Genomic DNA, 23,802 nt, shown 5'->3' with positions numbered 1-23,802 from the left:
TTGACGTGCTGTCAATGCAGCACCAGAATAACCTGATTTATTTCCCTTGTTCTCTTTGAAAAAGTCTATTTGGTGCCATTTATTTTGCACTCACTTACTCGCCATCCTATCAGGAGGCGGGAGGTCAGGGGGGTCACTCCTAAGAGAGTATCATGTTCTGTACAGAATAGAGAAAACGCTCTACGTTAGTGGGAAGGGAAGAATTCATGCTGGGGCCTCCTTTCAGCCTCTGCTCTCCCACAGTGGGCTCGTATACCTCTTCCCTTCCCACATCCTTGCTCTTCCTTTCAAATGGAAAAGCCAGGACCACTTTTGCTGTTATCCCACCAGCAGAAGTCCCCCCCTGCCTCAAATAGCCTGCTTCAGTTTTGCTTCATTTGCGCCTCCTCCGATCCTTGGCTGGGAATTCTCAGGGTTCCCATCTCCATCCATCCTCCCCATATCACACAATAAAATCCTCTAGGCTTTTCTGCCTTCGCATATAAAACCCATGTCACGTCCCAAGCGGCCGTAAGAGGAACTGAAGCCACAGCAGCAAACAGAAGAGGGACACGTTGATAATTTCGAGGGGGATCGTTACAACAGGCCAAGCCATCTTTAGGCAGAAAGGATACGGTGCCTAGACACGCTTGCAAAAAATGTACTCGTGCCTAGTTCATGCATCAGCTGTATGCCAAGACAGCAAACCTCATGCAAACAGTTGTGACAACAGACCTGCTGCTGAGGCATGGAGAGCCCAAAAACCACGGCAGCAGAAAATGGGCTTGGTGGGCCGTCGATCAAAGTGCCATCACTGCAAAGCAGACAGGCGAGAGAGAGACCACGAATGGCTACGTGACCTTTTTCTTCTGGAACGTGACACGGATGGGCAAAGCTGGCGCAGGAGTGGAAACAAGAAGTCAGAGGCTGATAGATGCAGCAGGAGGAGCAGCCTGCTGAAGCGGAGAGCCCAGGCAACTGTCCAAGCCACTTGACTCCAGCAGCAGAAGCTCAGACCTGCTCAGTAGCGAGGCAGGATCTCCCTCCCACTAAATATCGCCTGTTTTATCATCGCCTCCTGCACACAGCTAGCCCCGTGCACTCTTTACTCACTGTTACATCAGTCAGGACTGTTGCCTACACGTCCTGCGAGTGCGGCTACAGCTCTAGCAGGACAATTTTACCCAGCGACTCTTCACCTAGCACCTTTGCTTTGTTTAGTTCATTAATTGAGGAACATCTAAGCTCGGTACTAGGGGGTGACTGGCCTGGGCATTAGATCATGGAATAACACGAGCTCCATGCACAGCTGAGAGCCAGCACTTGACACCTGCCTTCTTCCATCTCCGCAGCCCAGTAATTCTGCTCTCGCAGCCTCCAGGCCTCCGTTCCGTTAATCACCCTCACACTTGATAGCTACTGCCCAGCCAGCTGTCCTAATGTTTCCAAACACATGAACCCGCTCCCCTGGTCCTCTGCATCGAGGAATGAGCATTGCACTCGCCACGTTGTGCGTGTCTCGGAAATCAGCGGAGCACTGGAAGAATTATGTACGGCTGAGATAAGTGCAGAGGCAAAGCACTGACATTTATGCAAAGATCTCCCTCACCCAGGCTGAGCCAGCAGCGGAAAAGGCAACCTAGTCGTCTCCAAAAAATCATTTTAAAATCGGGGAAAAGAGCCAGTGTTCAAGAATCAAAAGCAAATATCAATAGGAATAATAAGAGCACCCCAGAAGTAGTCAGAGTGCCCAGGATTGGGAACATAAAAATAGCCATAAAGTCCAAGGGAAAAGGGGGAGATATTCCAGCACGCACACTGCACAATTCCCCCTGGAAATGCAGACGGGTTTGCTTCATTTCCTCTTAAGCTTTTGCTGAAATATCAAGCAGCACAAAAGACCCCTATTTGCTCTGAGAATACAACTGTTGAGTGCATAAGCTCTCTCCACATCACGTTAGGCACATTTCCATTCAGCAACCAGCCTCTTTTGACTCCCCTTCCTATTTCAAAAAAGAGAGAAATCTGAACTGAGGAGCTGGTTTTGACAGTCCTTTATTTGCAAATCTGCTTGTCTTTCAAAGGCATTTTAGCTAGGAAACTGCACTGAATGAGAACACAAAGCTCTCACCAATTCTTCCATCTGTCTAGAGCAAGACTTCCCCAGAGGAGGAACCGAGCTTGTCAGGGAGTTGCTCTCCCCCTGCTCCCCACTGACCTGCCCTCTTCTCCCTTTCCCACTATCCAGCCCGAGCTCTTCCACATCCTTGTTATTTAAAATCCAGCTGTCTCTCCTACCCAGACCTGTCTCCTCTTCCACTCCCAGAGCTGCATAAGGACCATTTCCTATTCCATGCATTCCCTTTAAACAACTGTAGTAGAAAATCCCAGTTAAAAGGGACCCAAAGCAGCTGAAAACCAAGGAGGAGGAAGAAGAGCAGATGAGCTCTTAGGTCAGCTTTCAGGCCACTAGTCGAGAGCCACACCTGATGGCCACTGCCGTGAATCAAGAAAGGGATGAGGGGCTGGCAGGCACCTTTTGCACCAATTCAGACCCAGGAGCAGGGGCAGATGACAGCTACGTGGTGCTTAACAAACACCAGGTTGCTGGAGATCCCTAAACTGAATGAATACCTGAATGCACTCACTAATTACTATTTTATTACCATGTTTTAGTTGCCTCAAAGGCTTTGGGAGCACGCGAAGGGATTAGTAAACAATGTTTTCCTTTGTTAACCTTTCTGTCTGCTTTACGCTGCTCTGCCAAGATCCGACATCCTCCAAAACAAACAGAACATAATGAAAAAATACAGACCTCATCAGCCCCGTGAGATATTGAAACAGGAGTGGTGTAAAAAGACTCGATCGTGTTAAACATTTGATGGATACAGGAGAATATCTCCAGCATTCCCACTGCAGGATCTTTTATGAGCAATCAATATTGTGGGACTAAGGGACTTGCAAGACCCTACAGGTGTGATTTTGTGTGATTTTCTGCAGCTCAAAGGCTATTTTGTGCTTCTTTAGCATGGCAGGGCTGGTAAAACTCTCAGGGAAACTTCAGTGTACTGCAGCTAGCACCGCTCCAGCTATTTACCTTAGACCATGGGGGATCCACAGAGGATGTCCCAGTAGCCTGAGCAGGGCTGTCTGGCTTGCTACCTGGTTTTAATCCTCGCTGCCCTGTGCCGAACTGCACAATCCTAGGCAGCTCAAACACCACAGCCCACTTTCCTAACAGCTTTCTGTGAAAGCAAATACTGCTATAAGGGACACCTCAGGCATGGAATAAGGCAGTGCTTGTGGCAGATAAGTTGTCTTCAAGACAACTTTCCCATTAAGTCGTCGATCTGTGGAGAAGCACTGACAAGGATGGCAAAGGGCAAGAGTATGGGCAGCTCCTGAGATGAGAAGGGACCCACAGAAAGTTTTTCTGCCCTCCTTCAGGATGACAACAGCTTCATGCAGCTGGGGCAGCTCTAAGGCGACCTCATTCAGGGCTAATTTTCTCCCCCTAATTCTGTATTGTTGCTGCAGCCCTGTTTCTTGCCAGTTTGCAGAGTGAGCTGGAGCCTCAGTGCCCAAACCCCAAGGTCCTGCCGAGAGCTTTCTCCTGCCGCCGAAAGTCCCTTCATCATCCTTAAAACTAACATAAAAGCGGCCGAGGTTAATATCAGAGAAGCCAAACTATAAACTGAGAATTACGCTTTAGCCTAAATAAATCATCGCCTGCGAGGCTGGGTGGGGAGAGGAGGGGGAAAGCTCTGGAGCGTTGCTGGGACCAGGGAGCACCAGGACCCCCCCGGGGGCTGGCAGAGGGGGATGCAGGATGCCAGCACCGGGGATGCGCACCCGAAGGCCTCATCCTGCTCACTGGGAGAAACCTCCCTGGTGCAGCCCTGCTTTGGGGATTCGGCTCCCTGATGGAGAGCCTCTCCCCCCACCCCAGGGCCGCTTCCTCTCTCCCTGCGGGAAATGCCCCTCTAATGATTCCCCTGCTCTGCAGTTTGTCAGGCCGGCTGACTTCAAGCCATCCTGCATCTGTTTCGCCTAGAGAGCCGCGCTCGCCTACATTTTAATAAACCCTATAATTTACACATTTCCCTCATACCCTGTAATTTCACCACCCCGAGACGCAGCGAAGGGAGAAAGCGCAGAGCTGGGAGTGCTCGTGGAAAGAGCTGCCAGAGAATCAGAAATAAGTAGAGGGCTTAAATCTGCAGCAGTAAAATAATCCAGGGGAGGGAGCCAACAATGACTGAAAAATAAACATCTCCCCCTGCACAGCCCGCAGCCAGCCCCGCTCCTCGCAGCCGCCTCTGCCAAGAGATCGGGTGCGCTGGGAAACGCGCCGGGGGACTCCGGGAAAAAAAATTGACGTGGGTTATATGGACCCCTTTTATAAGGCAACTGTTAGCGGTAACTAAGTTTAAATTTATATGTTCAATAAAGTCTCTTTTTTTTTTTTCTCTCTCTTCCCCCCCCCCCCCCCAAGTGCCAGAACCTCTCGAGGAAGCCGACACACGCTTCCCATTTGAAAATGTGTTATTTGACCATTTTTATTCTCTGCTTTTGTTCTCGGGGCAGCAGCCCCTCCAAATGTGAGGGGGGGGTATTTCTGCACCGAGATCAAAGCGGCCCTATGTATACACACACTCTTGCAAATTATGTATTTGTGATCAAGTAACACAGCATCAGGAAAAGCTAGGCGGGCATGTGGGAGAGCGAGATATTTACACAGGCCTGGCCAGAGGCAGAGGCATTATTTTAAGTGTTGCTCGCCAGTGCCAAGTCATCTGTTCACATATATGTGTGTGCGCGTAAAGATGATGGAGAGACCATCTCACCAGAGCCAGGAAATTCAGCATTAACCCCCCAATTCCCCAGCATTTCCTACGTGGCCAGGACTCCTGCCGTGCTCCAAACCCGCGTGTCCCCCACTCCACTCGTGGTCGGACACACACCGGCCCCACTTGCTTCCCCAAAAGTAGCTTTATAGCCCACATAAAGAAATATATATATTTCCCCTATAAAGGCACGGCTTAACCAGAGAATTTCAGGGTTTTCAACATCAGAGAAAGATTAAAAAAAAAAAATGTAAAGAAAATAAAAGTAAAGAAAAGGAAAAAAAAAAAAGGATATCTAGGTTGTGCTATGGACTCTATAGATGAGAAATGAAATACTGCCTCCCGAGCTCGGGGCAAGAAGGGTAAAAAGCAGAGGATGAGGCTTGAGAACGGGGCCAGAGCTGCTGCATATCCCTGGGGGTGGCCAGGTGGGGGGGCATCCCAGGGCACCCCAGGGCAGACCCCGTGGGAAGCCGGCGAGCTCCAAGGCATCGGAAAGAGGAGCAAGAGAGAAGCCAAGTCTGGCAGCGCGTTTACGATGTAAAATCCCGATAAAACTTACGCTGAAAATATTTCCAACCCAAGGAGGGCTTGGGAAGGGAGCTCAAATGGACTCGAAATGTCCTTTGCAGGCGTGCGGCTGCAGGATGTTCGAAGGAGGGGGGGATAAATGTCCTCGGGGGAGGCTCTGAAGCTGAAAAAGCCTCTCCTCTGCGCCAAGCCCAGGAGGCGCAGGCAGCGCGCAGCGGCTCCAAAATACGGCGCAAGGCGCGGCGCAGCACCCCGGAGCTTGGCGCAAGGCAGGGGAACGGGGAGACCTCCCCAGCACCCCCACGGGAAGGGAGCCCCCACGGCGAGGAAGGGGGCTGCGACCCACAGCGGTCCCGTGCGCCCCCTTTCTCTGCCCCAAAGCGCCCCCAGCAGCGCGGAGCATCCCCGGCGACACCGCGCACCCAGCCCCGGCCGGCTGCGGGGCTTCTCCCCCCACCCGCTCCTTCCCCTCAATCTGCATTATTATTAGCAGTATTTTATCCTAGGAAAAACAAACGTCTCCCTCCTTTCCCATCACACGCCGGGGGGGTAGGGGGTGGCAGGCCCAGATAACAAAGCAGCTGGTGTGGAACGAAGTTGTAAGGAAATAATTGATATGTAATAAGGCTGAGTGAATCTATCCCAAAGAAAATATTGCGTAAGCGGTTATGATTAAACATGCCCGGGCGAAAGGCGCTCTCATAAAGGAGTAATGGAGCTAAGGAAACAAATGATCATTGGGAATGTTAAACACAGAGGGGCATTTCATCACACAAACATAAATTCAGCTTGAAAGAGACTTAGGAAAAAAAAAAAAAAAAACACACCACCACTACCACCACCCCTTTACCCTCAGGTTGTGCGTTGGACGCCGTTTGATGGTGCTGGGAGCTGCGGGCGACCCCGCTGGCCGAGGAGGGCCCGATCCTGTCGCTCGCTTTTAGAACCGGCACAAATGCGATTTTCCCACCCCACGAAGAGATTTTTCCCATTCCACGAAGGGATTTTGTCCCACCCCACGAAGGGATGCCCTCACCCGGGCAGCGCCCCCTCTTTCCATCTTCTATCCCAAATCCAGGCCCTTCCCGAATTTTTGTTAACGAGCGAAAATAATAAGAGATCGAAATTATCTCCCATAAACGAAAAATAGAGCAACCAAACGGCCGGGCCCTCCCTTCCTTTTCGCCTCGCTCCCCTCTCCCGAACAAATCCCAGCTCCAAACACGGAGCGCATCCGCCCGGTGGGAAATCTGCGCTCCTTATTCCCAAATCTCCACCGCTTGACTCGTTTCTAGCTGGCGGTTTTACAGGCGGCAACGTGCTCTTGGCTGAAGCCCTGGCAGTCAGGCACAGGAGCCCGAGCTCGGAAATTCGTTCAGAGAGAAATAATTTGGTGTGGGGAGGTTTGAGCTGGGGAGAAGGTGTCCAAGCACAGCCGGGGAACATTCCTCCAACACCACCGCACCTGGCTGCAGAGCCTGGTGGGGTGCGGGAGGGTTATCGGGCATTTCCACCCGTGCTGTTATCAACCCAAAGCAGAGCAATTTCCCCCTCCAGCCCTAAAACGGGCACCCCCTCTGGGCTGCGGGACCGGCCCTGCGCTCTCGGCCCCGGCTCTTTGCGAGACCGCGGCTTCGTTTGAAGCAAAAAAGAAAAAGAAAAAAAAAAAAAAAAAAGAAAAGAAAAAGAAACGAGAAAAAGGGGGGGAGGAAGGAGAGAGGAGGGAGATATTTGTGTAACAACTTGAAATAATTTACCCCAGAAAAAGGAAATCTGGGCAAGAGTTTATCAGGCAGTTCCCTTTGCCAGCATGTTTAAAATGTATAAGTAATTTTAAAGTGTGTCTTCACTTAATATATTTTCCCCTTTCTCCTTCAGATGACAAGGAAGACCAGTGATTGCAAGATGTCTACAGATAGCGCCCTTTAAGAGTTTCCACATTGTATGGTTAGGGGAAAAAAATGTGTTTGTGGTTCCTACGTCCCTCCCGACAACTTTCTTATACTCGTCTCGTTTTATGGCTCCTATTGTTCGGGCTGCGCACGGCGGCTTTTCCGTTTCACTCGTGTGTCCCCCCCCCTTCAAATCGGGACCCCTTGAGGGGGAGGAAGAAATTCTAGGGTGTCCGTATGTGTCTAATGGGAAAGAAAAGTATTTCATTTAAAAACACGCTAAACCAAAAAGAAATCCCCCAAATCCGTGTCCGAAGCGACTTCCAGCAGCTCCAGGTCTGCCAGCAGTTCGGGTTTGGATTTAATGAAATATTTCGGGGGCTGTTTGGGGGGAGTTTTAGAGAAAATCACCGAAGCCCCGTTTCGGTAGAAAATAAAGCGTTTTACGGGCAACTTTAGCGAGGATCCCATTTTCTTTACAGACGTGAAGCCGGGCTACGAAGGGACAGAGCTGCGGTGGCCTCGGTGCGAAAAATATTATCAGACTTGCTACGAGCTCGAGTGATAAATTACAACGGCTTCATCAAGCAAGAAAAAGCAATTTTTTTCTTTAGGAAAAAAAAAGACAGAATTTCTCTGTTTTCGACACAGAAAACACTTCTCTTTTCCTTTCCCCATAATTTAAAACACAAACGCCTCCCGAGCCGCAGAGCTCTTGCATTGCACTTGCCGGAGAAAACACGACGGGGTGAGGGGCTGAGGAGCTTTTGCAGGATTTTTGCAAGGCAGAGGGAAGATGTTCCATTGCAGCTTTCCTCCAAAAGCCGTGTTAGCTCCGAGGGATACCACTCACATCACCCTGTGCTCGCATTGAAGCGGGGAAATCACCCGGAGAGCCGGATGAGGAAAGGATTGGTTCCTTCCCTCGCCTTCGGGGTGAATATTAAACCATCCCGATAAATAATCCCGGGTTTCTTTCTGGGGATGGAGCAGCCTCGTAGGGCACTGGTAGGAAAATTATCCTCGGCTCCAGAAAGGCACGGCTCCCCTGATGCTCGCAGCAATTGCAGCGAGGAGTTTGTGCACAAACAACTCCAGCGGGAGCAGGCAGGAGAAAGCAAAACCCCAAATTGTGTGCCCACGGGCATCCAAAGCAATCTCTGAAACCAGCTGTGGAATCGGGCTCATTAATTGTGAGACATTTGGTTAATTTTGTTAGGTTGAGGAGGATATGCTATATATATTTTTTTTGTTGGGTATCATTTGTGATCCTGAATCCAGTTTATCCTGACATCGAAGACATAAGCCGTAAGATGCTTGCATTTTAGGCGCATTCGAAACCCCGATTTAAACACAGCACCGAACCCCTCGGCGTGCCAGGGTCTCTACCATCACGTTTCTATCCCGACATTAATTCCCCAGTCACTGTTTTTGCTGCAAACCCGCCCAGAAAAATGCACATTTCCCCCCGCTACAAAGATCTGCCTCAGCCCTACGCTCTGCTTTAGGGATTTTACGAATCCTCGGACGGGTGGGGATGCACCTCCGAGCTTTGGGACGACGCGAAATCGATCGAAACGGGATTAATCCGGCTAACGATACTTTTCCTAAAACTGGAAGAAAATGCCCCATATTCGCAGTCCCTGCCTGCGGACCCCGCTCGCTTCCAGCAGTAACCGAGTGGCCGGGTCGGGCTTCCTATGAATAATGGTTTTCATTATTTTCGAGGTGGGAGGGAAGCAGAAAGAGGAAAGAAATATATATTTTTGCAGAGCTACTTCTTGGACACGAACAAACGCGGAGCTGCAGCGGAGTCCTGCCAGGGCTGGGGGCGGCTCGGGAGCAGCTCGGCCGCGTTCCCCCCTCCCCCTGGTTGTAGGGCTGGGAGACCCCCAGGCACCCGGTTGCATTTCCCTGAGCTTTGCCCCCCTTCTTTGCCCCGTCCCTTGCAGCTGTTGGGAGGGAAAAGCCAGCCCCACAGCCTCGGTGACAAGCTGCTAATGCGCATCACCCAAAAAGCATCTTCGAAAAGAGACCAAAAAAGAAAAAAAAAATAAAGAGCCAAAACGCCCCAAGCTTTGTGCCATGTACAATCAGGGGGTGCTGGATCCCACCGATGGTGAAGGAAAGGGGAGGCGGGGAAAGGGGGTGGGTTTTTCTTTGATGAATTCCTAAACAATTCCTATTATTACTTTCTTTGCCAACCCAGGGTGAATACGGGGTCCAAATGGCAAGATTTGCCTTTCAAAGAGTAACATGAAATCAAAACACCTGTTATACATTAGCCCTCTCCCACTTCCACCTCCCCTGTAAATGAAATCATTTAAATAAAAAAAAAAAAAAAAAAAAGGAAAGCAAAAAATGAGAGAATAAGAGTATTGTTTTTCTCCCTTGACATATGGGACCAGAGCTGGAGAACCGGGCATCATTTAAGGTGAATACATGAATAATAAGGCATTTGGGAAGCAGCTAGATGGCTTCTACCACTGCATCTTCTGGCGCTTTCATATTCAAACCCTGGTGGAGGAAGCCCCAGACTCTCTGCCCACTGCAGAGCAGCCACCACTCTGGGCAGCATCCCCCAAACCCTCCGTGTAGTCCCAAACCTACAGACAACATCTGCACCCATGCACGGGCACCCCCCCTGCCACAGCCAGCGCCTGCCCACCCCATCAGCTCCACCCCATGCCCACCCAATTCTCCCCCACGGATCCCCCCCAGCCCTCACCCCACTCGTGTCCAACCCTGTAGGGGCCAACCCCAGGCGCAGCCCTAAAGCCTGTGGCCAAGGGAACCCCCAGGCAAGGGGGAGCTAGGGGGGCCCAGGGGAGCCCCTTTACCTTGGCAGCAGGCAGGGTCTCATGGGTGCCGAGGCCTGGCAGCAGGCTGGGCTGGCTACCGGCCCTATTTCCGCTTGTAACTACGAGGAGACCCCAAGCCTCTCCTCGATAAGGTATCACAGTGTCTCTGCAGTCCGCGGTCAGCACCTTAGCTCGGAGCTCGGCGGCACCGCTGGCAGCCGTGCCGGGACAGCGGGGAGATGTCGAGGCATTTCTGGGAATAATCACATCACACAAGTGCTTACATTCCGGCTTCCTTTCTCTTTATCCCTACCACCAAGTTTGAAGTCACACCTTCTACCGGATTGTTTAAGGTCTCCGGGTTGGAGTGGGGGTGGGTGGCAGGGAAGGAGTGTGGGGGGGTGGGGGGTATTGCTGGTTGTTAATCTATAGGGTTCCTCCAGGCCAATAAAAGTAGCATGGTCAGAAATTTCTCCTTTTCAATAGAAACGTCTCCCTTCCTCCCCCCACCTCCCCAACTCCCAGCCTTTTCTGTTTGTTTTGTGCCTGGACTTCAGGGTCTGCCAGGTTGCGAGTCCTGAAAGCTGCTCAGGCAGAGCTGCAAAGTAACAAAAAGACTTTGTTCCCCCCCCCCGTACAGTCACGTAGGGGTTCTGGTATACGCATACACATCATGGAAAATGCACCTGGAAAGGGGACTTTATAAAAGTATCTCATACACAGGCGCAGGCACCAGAGTAGGTCTCCCAAAATGCAATTCAAGGCCTTAAACCTGCAGCATCCGGGAGGCTCACGCGTGCGCTGGTACAAAAATAAACCACAGCAAACATCTGTGCGCACGGGGACTGAACAGTCAAGTGCTGCTCTGTCCACGCAAGACAACCCTGTACACTTCCAACCCACACTTTGCATATACAGGCAATTATCTCCGTTAGCTTTAATTTAAAAAAAAAAAAAAAATCTGGAAGGTGAGTTTGTGGCTGAGAGCTGGATAGCTCAGTGCTGTAAGCGGCTCTGGAAATTCACACCTTTCCTACAGAAAATCACCCACCAGAATCATTTCCATCAACATTTTTCTGCATCCTCCCTCTGTTCTCTCTCCAGATCACCTACAGCTTTGTGCTACCATCTGCTGTACGCTGCACGTTCACCTCTCCATCCCTTTCATTCAAGCAGGGACTGGAGATCTACTCAGAAACCTTAAAACCAACCTGGTTACTAATGTGAGTAACAGGTCACCAGAAACAAGCTCTGATGCAAAGTGCTGGCGGGTGACCCGAATCCCTTCTGCTTGCATTTTATACTAGGGACTTAACTTGCCTCCTGAGCAGTAGCAGTCCAAAAGACACTGGCTGGTTTATAGCTTTTCTTTCCACCACCCCCCCTAAGATTTTTACATTTTCTCTAAGGTTTTTACTTCTTACAAAAATGGCAACTTTGGGCAGTGGAAGCACTTCTGAGAATATGCCCTGCTGGGGCTGGCCATGAGGTATCCAGTGCTCGCGCGGTCTAATGGGGAAGGTAAAATCAAGCAGATGGAGACGAGTGCTACCTGACTGAGAGGCAGAGGGAACTATTGCATGGCTACTGTCAGAGGGCGAAGCCTTTGGCAGTGCCCTTGATCTCGCTGTCACCCTTCCCATCCTTCATTTAGGTCGTTCTTTTCATACTGCAACCACCCTGGGACCGACAACTGCCTCTTCTTCGTGTAGCTCTTGGACTCAACCAGGACCCCCATCACACTGGGACTCCGCTGTTTTCCCATAAATAATTAGAGCATGTGTGCACCATGCCTATCGCCACAAAATCTGGGCTTTGGCTTGGCTTTCTGGTTATCTCCTAATGCCAATAATAATAACAATAATAATAATAATATGAACATTGCTTTGTGGATTCAGACCTGCCAGAAAGGCAGTAAGCCAAGTATTACACTTGTGGGAGGTATCTCGCAGAGTACTCCAAGGATCTTTTGTTAGGTCTGGTCTTATTTAGTATTTTCATTAATAGCCCTGTAAATGGATTACACAGCCCATTAATAAAATTGGCAGATGCTACCCAGTTCAGGGAACTTGTGAAAAGCAAGAGAAGATTTAAAAGGGAGAAAAGAGAAGGTCAGAGAAAAATGGGGGGGGAGGATGGGGGGGAAAGCACAAAATAATATGTGGAAATTAAATTCAGGGAAAGGTGGCTGGAGGATTATTCAAAATCCAGATTCTTTAATTGTGGTTTTATCCAAAATCCAGTAAAAGTAAACGATTAGTCCCAGAGAGAGCATGGGGCAGAAAGGGGGTCTGAAGGCTGCAGCAGCAGCGCTGGGAGGCGCAGGTGCCACGGCAGGAGCGCAGCTCGCACGCAGAGGAGGGACATGAGGGACAGGCAGCCCACGGGCAGCTCTTTCTTGCACCTTACTGCTGGGTGATCACCAAGAAACAGAAACAAAGCAAACAAAAATAAACGACACTCCTAAAATAACCCATCACCCAGAGAGTTTTAGCCAAACATAAAGAAAAGTTCATGATTAAAGGGGCAGAAACTGCAATTCTGAGGGCAGGAGACATCAGCCAAGGCAAAGAAGCCCCCTTCTTTTGGGGTTCCCTGTGCCTTCATAATGTGTCATCATACAGATCTACTAGAGCAATGATAATGATACAGAAGATACCAGACCACTGCAAATGTGATAGAAACAAAGCAAACTGAACAGGAAAGTCTACCTGGATGCCCAAACTTTCTCCTCAGCTTTGCCATGGGCCGCTTGTGGGGCACCAGGGTTGTCCCACAGCCTGAAAATAACACTTCCCAACCATGAAGATATGTGAAGATAAGAGTACACATAGGTGGTGATGTGTGGAGGAAATACACTTGTTCTCCGCCAAGGAGATGCCTGGGATCCTTCGCTGTGGTCCACCTCTTGGCACAGCAGTGACTGGTGGGGACCAAGAGTCCCACTGGGCTAACAAGAGCTAGGTAATAAGCAGCCCAGGAAAGACAACAAGGCTCAAGGAAGATTAGGCAAATTTAAGATGAATCAGCAGAAAAATCCTTCCAGAAAGCTCCTGTGGGCTGAGAGCAGTGGAAGTGTTGCAACTCTCCACTGACTGGATATTTAAAATGAGATGGAAGCTCATGAACAAGAAGTGAACTGATCAGATACATAGAGGAAACAAGGGGGGGAGGATGAAAATACAATCTAATGGGTGTTTCTACCACTTTTTCTTCTGATAGCCATTTCAGGATGTTTAGCTGGATGCAAATCAAGAAGCAGCACAGGCTCTGTGCCTATTTGCATGCCAGCAGAAGTGTTGGGACACCCAACCAGGTGTTCAGAGCCCCTTTGTAAGGACAGGTCACTTTATGTAAAACAAAACAAGAACAGCAGAGTGCATTGCACCAGTTGTTCATCTGAAGGGAATCAGAACAGATCTAGTGACACTGTGAAACCTACAGCAACACCTGATAGGGCTGAGGATTTGGTGCATTATTTATTAAAAGGGTATGAATTTAAGTATGCGTCCTGCTTACAGAGACAGGCAGGCTTGTATGTCCAAAGTACCCATGCTTTACACTTTAACAGGTAATTGGATGCTTAACTTTTGAGGATCTGCTATGCTAAAGACTGTGTCTTGATCAAAACCTGCTTCCTTTTGTTATATTTTTCTAAATAATAATGGTAACACTACTTCCAAAAGGCAAAGAAGGAGGAGAAATACACTGGACCCAGTTTACTTCTACATTGCACCTGTTTTACATCTCACACAAAAAGTGAATTATACCAGTATAAAACCTACCTGTATCAAACAATCAAATCTCTATTTTAATCATAGAATCCCAGAATGGCTGGGGTTGGAAGGGAAATCAAAGACCCACAAAAGTTCACCCCCCTGCCATGGGCAGGGATGTCACCCACTACTTCAGGTTGCCCAGGGCCTCATCCAACCTGGCCTTGAGCACCTCTAGGGATGGGGCATCCACAGCTTCTCTGGGCAACCTGTTCCAGTGCCTTACTACCCTCTAAGTGAAGAATTTCCTCGTAACATCTAATTTAAATATTCCCTCTTTTAGTCTAAAATTACCCCTTGTCCTATCACTATCTGCCTATGTAAAAAGACACTCTCCATCTTTCTTAAAGTTTTCAATCTTGACCATTTCACACAAATCCCTAAAATCCTGTCTATTTTAACATTTTCTCCTTCCCTTTCAGCACTTAATGTCTAACAGTTCGGGCTTGTTTTTTCTTCTTTTTTTTTTTTTATACCAGGACACCACTACAAAATCTTAGCCAAGCTTTTTGAAGCCATGAATATGATTATGGCCTGCTAATGTAAACAGGCAGGAAGGGGTAAAAGAGTTGGTGTGTGTGTGTTTGTGAGAGAGGGAGAAAGGGAGGGAGGGAGAAGGATCCAGATCCAGTTTATAAACATCCATCTCCAGTAATGAGTCCGCTAGGAAGAAATGAAAAATAGCCCAGGCCTGGTAAAGTCAATTAAGTTGCTTTTAAATAAGAGGTTACCCAGAGAGGCCAAGAGTTAACATGTAAAGGCTTATTGCCAGTGCTGTAAAAAATAAAAGGAGGCTTGAATATTTGAAGACATTTGGTTGCTATTATAAACAAGTGGATCTAATAGTGTGGGTACATTCATAGACTAACTGTAGAAGTTGGGCATCTTATAAGGACACATTGAAAGGAAAAACTGCAAGGTTCCCTGGCTAAATAATTCCAAATGGGTCATTATAAAACCACTGATACAACACGTGTGGTTGGGACACAGGGTATTTATAAGGAAAGCTTTTCAAACCAACCAATAATGAGCAGCTAACAACAAGAGCACAGCCAAAGGTGTATGTAATCTGCAGAGAACACATGGCAAAGCTTTACAGTGCAAATTCTTATAATGACCTGGAGAGCAGATGGCCCTGACACCAGTTCAAGCTGCTTGGAAAAAATCAACCAAGGTTTATCACATTCTTGAGATTCAGAATTGGGAAAGTGAGCTTAGTGACGGCACCTTCCAGAGAGAAAGGGGCTGTATTTCAGCAGACAGGAAAAGAGAATAAGTGAGAAGAAAGACATAAGGAGAATAAAGAAGTTCATCTTTTCTCCTGTTTACTCATCTAAAAGGTCTGAATCTTTCTCCCGAAAGACATTTTTGTTTGGTTTTCAAGGAAATTACAGTAAGAGGTTGGCAATACTTTCTGCAAAGTAAATTCTTGCAAAGACAATTAAGTTGGAGGTGGAGACACAACATAAGCCCAGGCAGCAAAGTCACGTTCTTGCAGAGGTCAGTGCCACAGTCTGATCTCCACAGCCTCCCCCATGCAGAAGAGCTTCCCAAAACACTGGGGTCTTTTGCCTCTTTCCTTTGAAAATGATGGCAAAGGTGCTCTCTGCTCCAACAGCCCCATAAGGACTGATCCATTCCAGCACTGGCTGGGATGCAGCACTTCTTTCAATACCAATGGAGTTGTGTTTAAAAGATTTTCCCATTTTTCAAGGAAAAAGAGTCACAGCTTTAAAAAAATGAGAAACAGCCACACCACCATCCCTTCCCAACAGAGACATCTGGCAGAAATATTGACCAACACAGACCCTGCCTGCCACAAACTGATGGGCAGCTCCAAACTGGCCAGCAACAAGACCTATTCATCCCCCTCAGCTTATTTGAATATCTGAGCCTCTCCTTACCCTTCACACAACTGTTACTGTAGCATACAAGTAAAAGATGTTAAATTGGGAAGTGAGGTCTGAAGAAAGAACAGAGACCATGTTTTAGGATCCTAAAGAGGCAGAGAGAGCAAAGGATGGAATTTTCAGAAGCACCAACATAAACCTGAGATTAGCATTTGGCTGATCTTAACTACCCAACAGCAGCAAATTGCCCTTACCCTTCTTAGACCAAGAGGGGAGTCTGCTCCAGGTGAGGCTAAAGTGAATTCCCAGGAGACCCACTATCCATGCACAGGACGCACCTCATCAGCATAGCAAAGGGGAATGCTGGCTGAAAATTCCCATTTCAGGATTAAAATCTGAAGAATGGATCCTCAGCGTGGATCATGTTGCTGCTCCTGCCAGGGAGCACAGCACTTATTTCCTGCGTGCTCAGCGAGCAGCGGTGCCGGGGACCACATGCCCTTCCTTCCAGAGCCTCCTGCCTGCCTCACACCCGCCTGTCAGCTGCACGGGAAGGCGAGATCAGCAAACACGAGGTCAAGCGAATTAACGTCACCAGAAAGGAAATGGGGTCAGAGCTAAGCACCCTTCCCCTCACCGACTGCAGGCTGGGAGCATGGATGGGGACAATTAACTCAAGCAGCTTGATGAGGAGACAACATCTTCAGTCCCTTCTCCCTTCGGAGGGAGGGGAAGGAAAAGGGCAGTCACCAGAAACACTGCTACCTTTCTGCACCCATCCAAAGGGCCGTCAAGGAATGCAGCCCCCTTGTACCTGGCAGCAGACAGAGCCCAGGTGACCCCAGGGCAAAGGTGGGTCCCACACCTCGTGGCCGCCCCAGCTGCCCTCTGGAGCACAGTTTCAGATAGCAGGGGAGGAGAAGTGGTGCAAATCTGCCTCTGTTTGCTCAAGCCACCAGTAAATTAGTGCTGCAAATCTGCCAGGCTGCCCCTGTGGTTTCAGCGAGATTTTTTCTGGCTTTCTGGTCTGGTGTATTATATACACAGGTTTCCTTCCTAGCCCTTGATAAACATTTCTGACCAGCTACTCAGGAGGAACAGGGTGGGGGGAACATTCCCAAATCCCAGCGCGAAAACCCCAGTGCCTCCCCCCTCATGTAAACACTGCTCTTGCCACTGCACAGCTCTGAACAGGGGAAGATCTCTCCAGGCACAATACCCATGTGTGGCAGGGTGCAACAGGGGCCAGGCTGGGAGTGAGCGAGCATGCAGAGCACCAGGGAATTCCTCAGCTCATTTATGAACTTGTGCCAGCACCACCAAAGCAGAGAGCAGCAAGAGTCTGGAGACACTGCGAGGAAAGGAAGGAGTCCGTGGAGCAAAGATGAGCCAGGTCTATGGAGGTGTAACATTAGGTTTCCATAGGTTTCTAAAATTTGGGTCCAGAAGTTGTTCAGAGCCCAAATCCTGTGCTCTATAGACCCCACAAGCACCTCAAGCCAGCAAACATGGCTTGGGCACTGCTCCCCATATCCTTGCCTGCCACAAGCAGAGGGGGCACTGGTGGTTCTCGCAGAGCTGTCGTGATGGGCTCCACCTGGAGCAAATTCAGCACAAAGACCCAAATAAGGGCTTCCTTGAGTTGTTTGGCAGGAGAAAAGCCCTGTTTCAGCAATGTGCTTAGTGTCACAGCATCCAGCACTATGTGTCATAAGATCTGGGGTCCCTTCCAAGGACTCCAGCTTGGCGTGATCCCCAGTGGGACAAGACCCCAAGCTCAGACCCAAAGGAAAGGAGGTGAGCTCTGTGTGCCTGCTCTGCCTTGCTGTTAGTCCCCTTGTCTCCCTTCACAGCTGGAGAATGTTTCGTCCTGCCTCCACCACATTTGGCAGCCTGCTGCTGTTCTTCCAGAACAAAAGTTCTCCCACAGCATGAAAAAGGAAAAAGCTGGTGACCTCACTTGACACAGCCACACTACTGGACATCAGAGAATCCACAAATGAGATCATCATTAGGAAAGCAACACATGCAGCAAGAAGTTCACTCGAGTAGACAGCAGAAAATCTCTCTGAGAATGCATGTTTGGCAACTGAATTTCTTCAGTTTTTGTACTCATTTGCAATTCCAAACATGCTTTTGAGGTCTCCTGTTACAGAGAAAACTGGGGAAAAATGTCACTCACACCATGGTAGGGCTGGTCCACCATCACTCACACAGCCAGTAGTCTTTCTGCTCATCAGGGAAGAACCACAAGTCATCAGAGTAATTTTTCTTCAAGATCCTGAGTGTAACACCTCACGTGGTATTGACCATGGAGGTTGGGAGAGTCATGGCACCACAGGAGGTCTCACCAGTGCGGCAGGGAGAAAAAAAGGCTCAAGCCCACTCTGGCTGCACTACTCCCATGTAATATTTGTCTCACAAACTGCTCTATATACACCTCATCCTTTCTTTCCCCCTCCGGCATCCCCTCCTAAACTCCCCTGCGCTAACACACAACGGCAAGAAGGAAAAAAAGAAACGGAGATGTGTATATGAGTTACAATTTGGCTGCCAGGAAGGGCTGAGTCAGGTCCCACCACTGGAAAGGACTGGATGGTGTCATAAATCCTCAGATTCTCCTTCCTCCAACTGTCTGCTCGACTTCATTCAGACCCCTAGCTGCACCTCCAGCCATCCCTGGGATGCTCTACCTGGGTGGCAGGAAGAGCCAGGAGCCAATTCATGCCTCCTCCTTGGCAGAGCAAACAGCTATCACCCTGCTGTGACCCTGGGGAGCCCTGCAGCCCTCTTGGGGGACAAAAAACACCAAGGACCAATGCATGGAGCACCCCGTTCACCAGGTGATATAGCCTGAGCCCAGTTTTGACATCACCGAGCACCCCAAGGACCGGGCAGCCACCACCTTCAGCTGCTAAATGCCTGGAAAAGGGCAGGGTTTTATTGCACTTCACCTCGATATAAATAAAATATTTGCCCTTCTTTGGGATGAAATATTTGGATTACATATCTGACATCCGCTGCTTTGTAAGTGAAATACACGTACTCGCTCTGCCCATATATTAACTGCTCTGCTCCTTGTCAGGCATCTCCCCCAAGCTGAGGGGGAGGCAGGCGGCTGAGCCACCAATTAAAGCCCAGCTCTTGTTAAAGGCACCATTGTAGGGAACGGGGGGAAAAAAATAAAAAGATAATTCTGTCAGCACAGATGTCTCCTACGCTGAGAGGTTTGCAAAGAAATAAAACCCGAGCAGCTATTATACCATTTCCGAAGTTATAGGCTGTAAGAAAAACAGAGCGAAGCAGTTCCCCCACCCATAGGATACCACAAGCCAGTGGGCAGGACTGACAGGCCTGAGTCTTGCTCTAACTGCCTTATCTTCCTAATCCTCTGGATTATTAATAGTAGTAGGGCTGTGATGGAGTCCAGAGGCCACGCTGTGACAGGGCATCACCGTGTGAAGCATCCTACAAGCTCACGGGGAGAGACTTCTGCCTCTCGTGCAGCCGGGGGCAAGGCGGGCATGCAGCTCGGCGAGGTGCCCAGACCCACATGGCACTGCAGTAGTTGTATGGAGAGAAGAGCTGCTTTCTCCCAAGCCATATCCCATCATATCTAAAGAAGGATTCACATAGATCCTGTCTCATTTTCCCCTCTGTCATCCTTTGGCAACATCCTTCCTCGTCTTGGTCACAGAGCGAACCCACTCTGATAGCAAAGAGAGGATCCAGCAATGAGGTGGTCAGCTCAATACCTGATTTGACATAAAATCCAGTCTCTGCCCTATTTTCTACAGGTTTGGTCTGCCATCAGACCAGCCAGCTGAACCTGTTCACCTCACCTTGTGAGGTCTGGTGCAAGGGAAGCGGCTTGAGCTGAGCTAAGACATCAAACCATGCACAAAGCTGGTGAGAAAAAGCAACAAACGGAGTTTAATGAAACTACCCACAGTATGGAAGGGGAGTCGCTGCTCCACTCTGTTTTTCCTAATTTCTCTCCCACCAAAACACCTAAAGCATGTGGTGAGCTGTATACAGGAGCATAGGGATGTAGGCAAGGAGCAACAGCATCTGCCCCGAGACCAAGCACGTGGGTCCTACCAGATGGCGCATGCAGACCTGGGAAGAGTCATCACCGCATGTCCTGGCTCTGCTCATCTGTAAGACTGGTCCTGAGGACTGCAACATCCCATTGCTAATGCCAAAGACAAGAACGGGATGGGCTAGGAAGGACAGATGCCCTCTAGGGTAGGACTTCTGGTTCTTAAAAACAAAGGAAAAAAAAACAACCACGCTTTCTTAAGGGCCAGGAGCAAGGGCAGCAGTAAGAGGAGTCTGATCCTGCTCCTCCAGCCTCACTGGGACTCTCCAGGAGGATCCCAAACATCTTCCAAATGTTCCAAGTGAAAACCTAAAATCCATCAGGATCTCACAGCAATGCCAAGCCTCTGCCTGCCTCCTGCCCACCTCTTCCTCCCCCTCACTGCTTTAGGGGGAACCTCCTTGCTTGCTCCTAGCTCTGCTCACCCTTCTGGGACAACATGAGCCCAGAAGAATAGGGCAACTCTTCCAGGAGTTACCCTCAACCCTCAGAGGCTGTCACCCGACCGATTGCTGATGCGACACCATGCACTTTGGACACCTCTGCTCCCATGGAAGCCATGGCCAGAAATCCTCATCAGCCTCCTTCCTGCCCTCTCTCCTTCTGAACCCACTGTCCCCGAGAGCACTCCCCCTGCCTCCTGCTCATTTAACTTGGCTCCCGTGCAGATGCCCACAAAGCCCTGAATTTCCTGCTGGCTCAGGATTGCTCGAGCTCAGCTCCGTTTCCTCCAGAGGCAAATGGGTGCATTCACCGTAGCAATAAAAACCGAGCGATGTTCTGGGCACAGGGCCTAATCCAACTCCCAGTGAGGTGGAGGAGGTTATTCCATTCAAGGGGGGCTGAGGGGAAAAGGCAGGAGGAGGAGGAGGGTCTGGACAGCAGGGATGGGACAGGGGCACTGCCAACCTGGGGGACCTCTTCTGAGGTCACCACAGGGAAGGCAACAAGTGGTAAATGCTTTTTCCCTTGCACGGATGCCCCCTTGTTCTCGTTCGTGTTTTCTCAGTGCTACCTTGTGCTCCTTAAGCAAGCCATAAATTCAGTCACATGGGTTTTCTCTGTCCTCGATTTTTTTTTTTTTTTTTTGACATCCATTTAATGACTTTTCTCTTTAATATATGGCAGGCATTTTCCTTCTAAAATACCTGAGGTTTAGGACAGGTAGTAAATGGAGACCTCTCACAGAACCACTGGCCCAGAACCCAGTCTTATTGGCGCTTAGAAAAGGAGATCCATTTTTCCTCTCTGCTCTTCAATTAGCTGTAATGTTTGCCTTTAAAACATAAAATTAGAAGCCTTTTTGGAGGCACAAAGCAATATTATACTGCAAAACACATTTTTATTCTCCCCTCCCCACTACAAGTTTAGCACAGCAGATATATTAGACAGCTGGTTTCTAGGCACTGCTCCCTTCTGAAGATTTAGGGTCCAACGCTCAGTTCCTGCAAAAATAATGACCTCCCTTGCTTATGGTAGGTCTGTACTTGATCCTACACTTACTAGCAAGACCTTTCAGGTTACATACTACAGGATTTAGTGCTGGAAAGCAGTGGCATTGAGCAGAAAAGCATCTCAAAGTCCATCCAACCGAGCCAATCGTGGAATATATAAGTCACAAGCTCCCACTAAGTACTGTCAGGACTTCTCACATATCCCAGAACTACTTTCACAAGGAAAGGCACAACATACTCATTCCCACACCCCACACCCCCAGACACCTCTCTACAGAGGAATCAAAAAGCCAGGATGGGGAAGGCTCTGGTGGGGACTCCATCCTTGAGGAAGGTCATGCTGAATGTGAGGTGGGGCCTCATGCCAGCCCCTCCAGCCCAAACTCCTGCCCAGACCAGGCTTACAGAGGCAACCTCAGCCTCTCCATGACAAAGTCCTGACACAGGAGCCACCTTCAAAGTACCCGAGAGCTGCCTGCAGCTCACGAATCACAGGTTGGCTGCTCTTGGTTAAAGAGACGAGACCACAATTTAACATTTCTGCTAAATCTGAGCGCACATAAAACCCTTCCCATATGAGTCCCCCGAAAGACACCTTTTGCACCCAGCCTGAAGAGGCTTTGACCCTATCCCCACTCCAGGTAGCATGAGCTACAACAGCTGATGCTTTTCTCTCTGGCAGTCTCTGCTTATATCACCACTGGGCTGTCCGACAGCCACGGCCACCCATATATTTCCACATCTCTATTTGCGTGGTACAACAGCAAAGCTAACAAAACTCAGGGGAACAACTCCATCAGTTGTGCTTGGTGGGAGTATACAGCTGGCCCATGCCATTCTCTTCCTGGCATTAGTGTTACTGTCACAGATTCATAAACAAACACATTTAACCAAAAAAAAAAAAATCGACATCCATATTTTCTTAAAGTGGTTCAAATCACCCCACGCTGTATGAGAAAGAAAAACGCCCCAGGATGGGAGCTATTGATCTCAAAAGGCAGCGAATTGTGCTCCATGTTGGATCAAAGGGGAGTACAAAGCAGAGAATAGCCACTTTCTCCACCACACGCTGATGATTTTCCAGATGTCTTTTATGGAAAATAATGGCACTCAGAGCACTGTTAACAAAAAGCAGCCAAATCACAGGAAAGGGAGCCTTGACTCTTTTATCTCGCCAGTGTTGCTCATCCATCTCTAGAGCTAGCTGATAGCAGAATGATTGATTCAGAAATTACTTTCAGGGAAAAAAAAAAAAAAAAAAGCGCCAATGAAACCTCTAGAACATATTAGCAGATGTACCTGCCCCGAAAGTTCTACCTGTGCCCCCACTTCCCCTTCACCTTCTGTATCTCGTGGGACAGAGAACACACAGTTGGTGACAATCAGCTAAAAGGAGAGGGGGTTGGACAGATTAAGGGAGCTTCAGCTGTTGCATATGGACCCCGTATTTTTAGAAAACCCACCAAACCCTAGAAAAAATCATGAGAAATCATGACATAAGTATGACAAGGGAATCCTCAATGCTTGCCAACTCTGAGTAACAGAAAAATCCCTCTTGCCCTTTCCTACTGAATTTGACAGTGAGGATGGAGAAAGAAGGTAGTTTTTCTTGCCTTTTCTCATTTTTACCAGAAATTTCGTTTCCCCACAGTTTTCTGGCCTCTTTAGCCTGAAAAGGTGGGAGGGGAACTTTGGAAAGACAAAATACTGAAACAAAACATACGAAAAAAATTGTGTACATTCAAAATGGCCGAGCCCAAGCTTCAGCAGTGATGCTGGCCCTTGGGGTCCCTGCTCTTGTCCTGGGGTCCTACACGCCTCGTCAGCCTGTCGGTCTGTCCCAGCAGCCCCAAAACGCTTTTTCCCTGCAGCAGAAGGTGTTTTGTGGGGCAACGGTTGCGGATGCTGGGGGAGCCCTTTTGGGGCCCGTTATGGGATTGCCCGGGAGTGCGGGGAAAGGGCTGAGTGGCCGAGGTGGTTGCCTCCAGCCCATCCACACGTCTAACATAAAGCAGGTGTGCTAGCCCCACCACTCTCAAACCTTTTGAAGTTCACCAAGCACTTCAAGTCCTTTATTTCTCTGAACGCAGAAGTACTTTTCCTGCTTCTCCAGGTCTTCTCTAAGAGGAAATGGTAAAGGCAGCTGAACTCAGCAGCCAGCCCGAGTGCCTGAAGTCGCGTTTGGGCAGCAACAGAAAAGGGGACTAGCTTTTAGCAGTGATGAACAAGAGCTGTCTTCCTTGTCTTCACCAAGATTTGTTAGAGCTCAGCACTCCCGAGAACGACTCCATTTATATTTCAATGCCTAAAACCGGCTGGAGATGCATAAATTTAGGTTTGCCCCTCGAAAGTCTTAGCACTAGCTCTACGTTCAAGAGCTCATTGAAAAAACATGGGGGCTTTTTGTGTGTGCGTGTGTGAACAGTGCTCATTGACATGTCTGAAGAGCTCCAAGTTTTCCACTCCCTCTGAGTTGTTTCAAAACTATGCGTTTTCACCAAAACCATTCACCCAAAACAAAACAAAACAAGTGGACTGTTTTCTGTCAAAGTTTCAAAAACACCAACCCG

General features: G+C 49.0%; 1 protein-coding gene across 2 annotated transcripts in view; it reads right to left on the bottom strand.

The window, feature by feature from the left end:
• TBX5 (T-box transcription factor 5) overlaps nucleotides 1–23,802 on the bottom strand; it is a 126,516-nt gene that overhangs the window by 54,684 nt on the left and 48,030 nt on the right. The window contains exon 1 of one of the 2 annotated variants that reach the window (XM_068654266.1): nucleotides 10,090–10,110. The exons of the other annotated variant lie outside the window; for it this stretch is intronic. The gene's annotated coding sequence lies outside the window, so the exon portion shown is untranslated. Of the gene's footprint in view, nucleotides 1–10,089; nucleotides 10,111–23,802 lie in introns of those variants that run through there. 2 annotated transcript variants of the gene reach the window in all.

Source organism: Anas acuta, chromosome 17, assembly GCF_963932015.1.
Source record: "Anas acuta chromosome 17, bAnaAcu1.1, whole genome shotgun sequence".
In the NCBI taxonomy this organism is placed as follows: Eukaryota; Metazoa; Chordata; class Aves; order Anseriformes; family Anatidae; genus Anas; species Anas acuta.
This window is presented reverse-complemented; position numbering and strand designations above follow the sequence as displayed.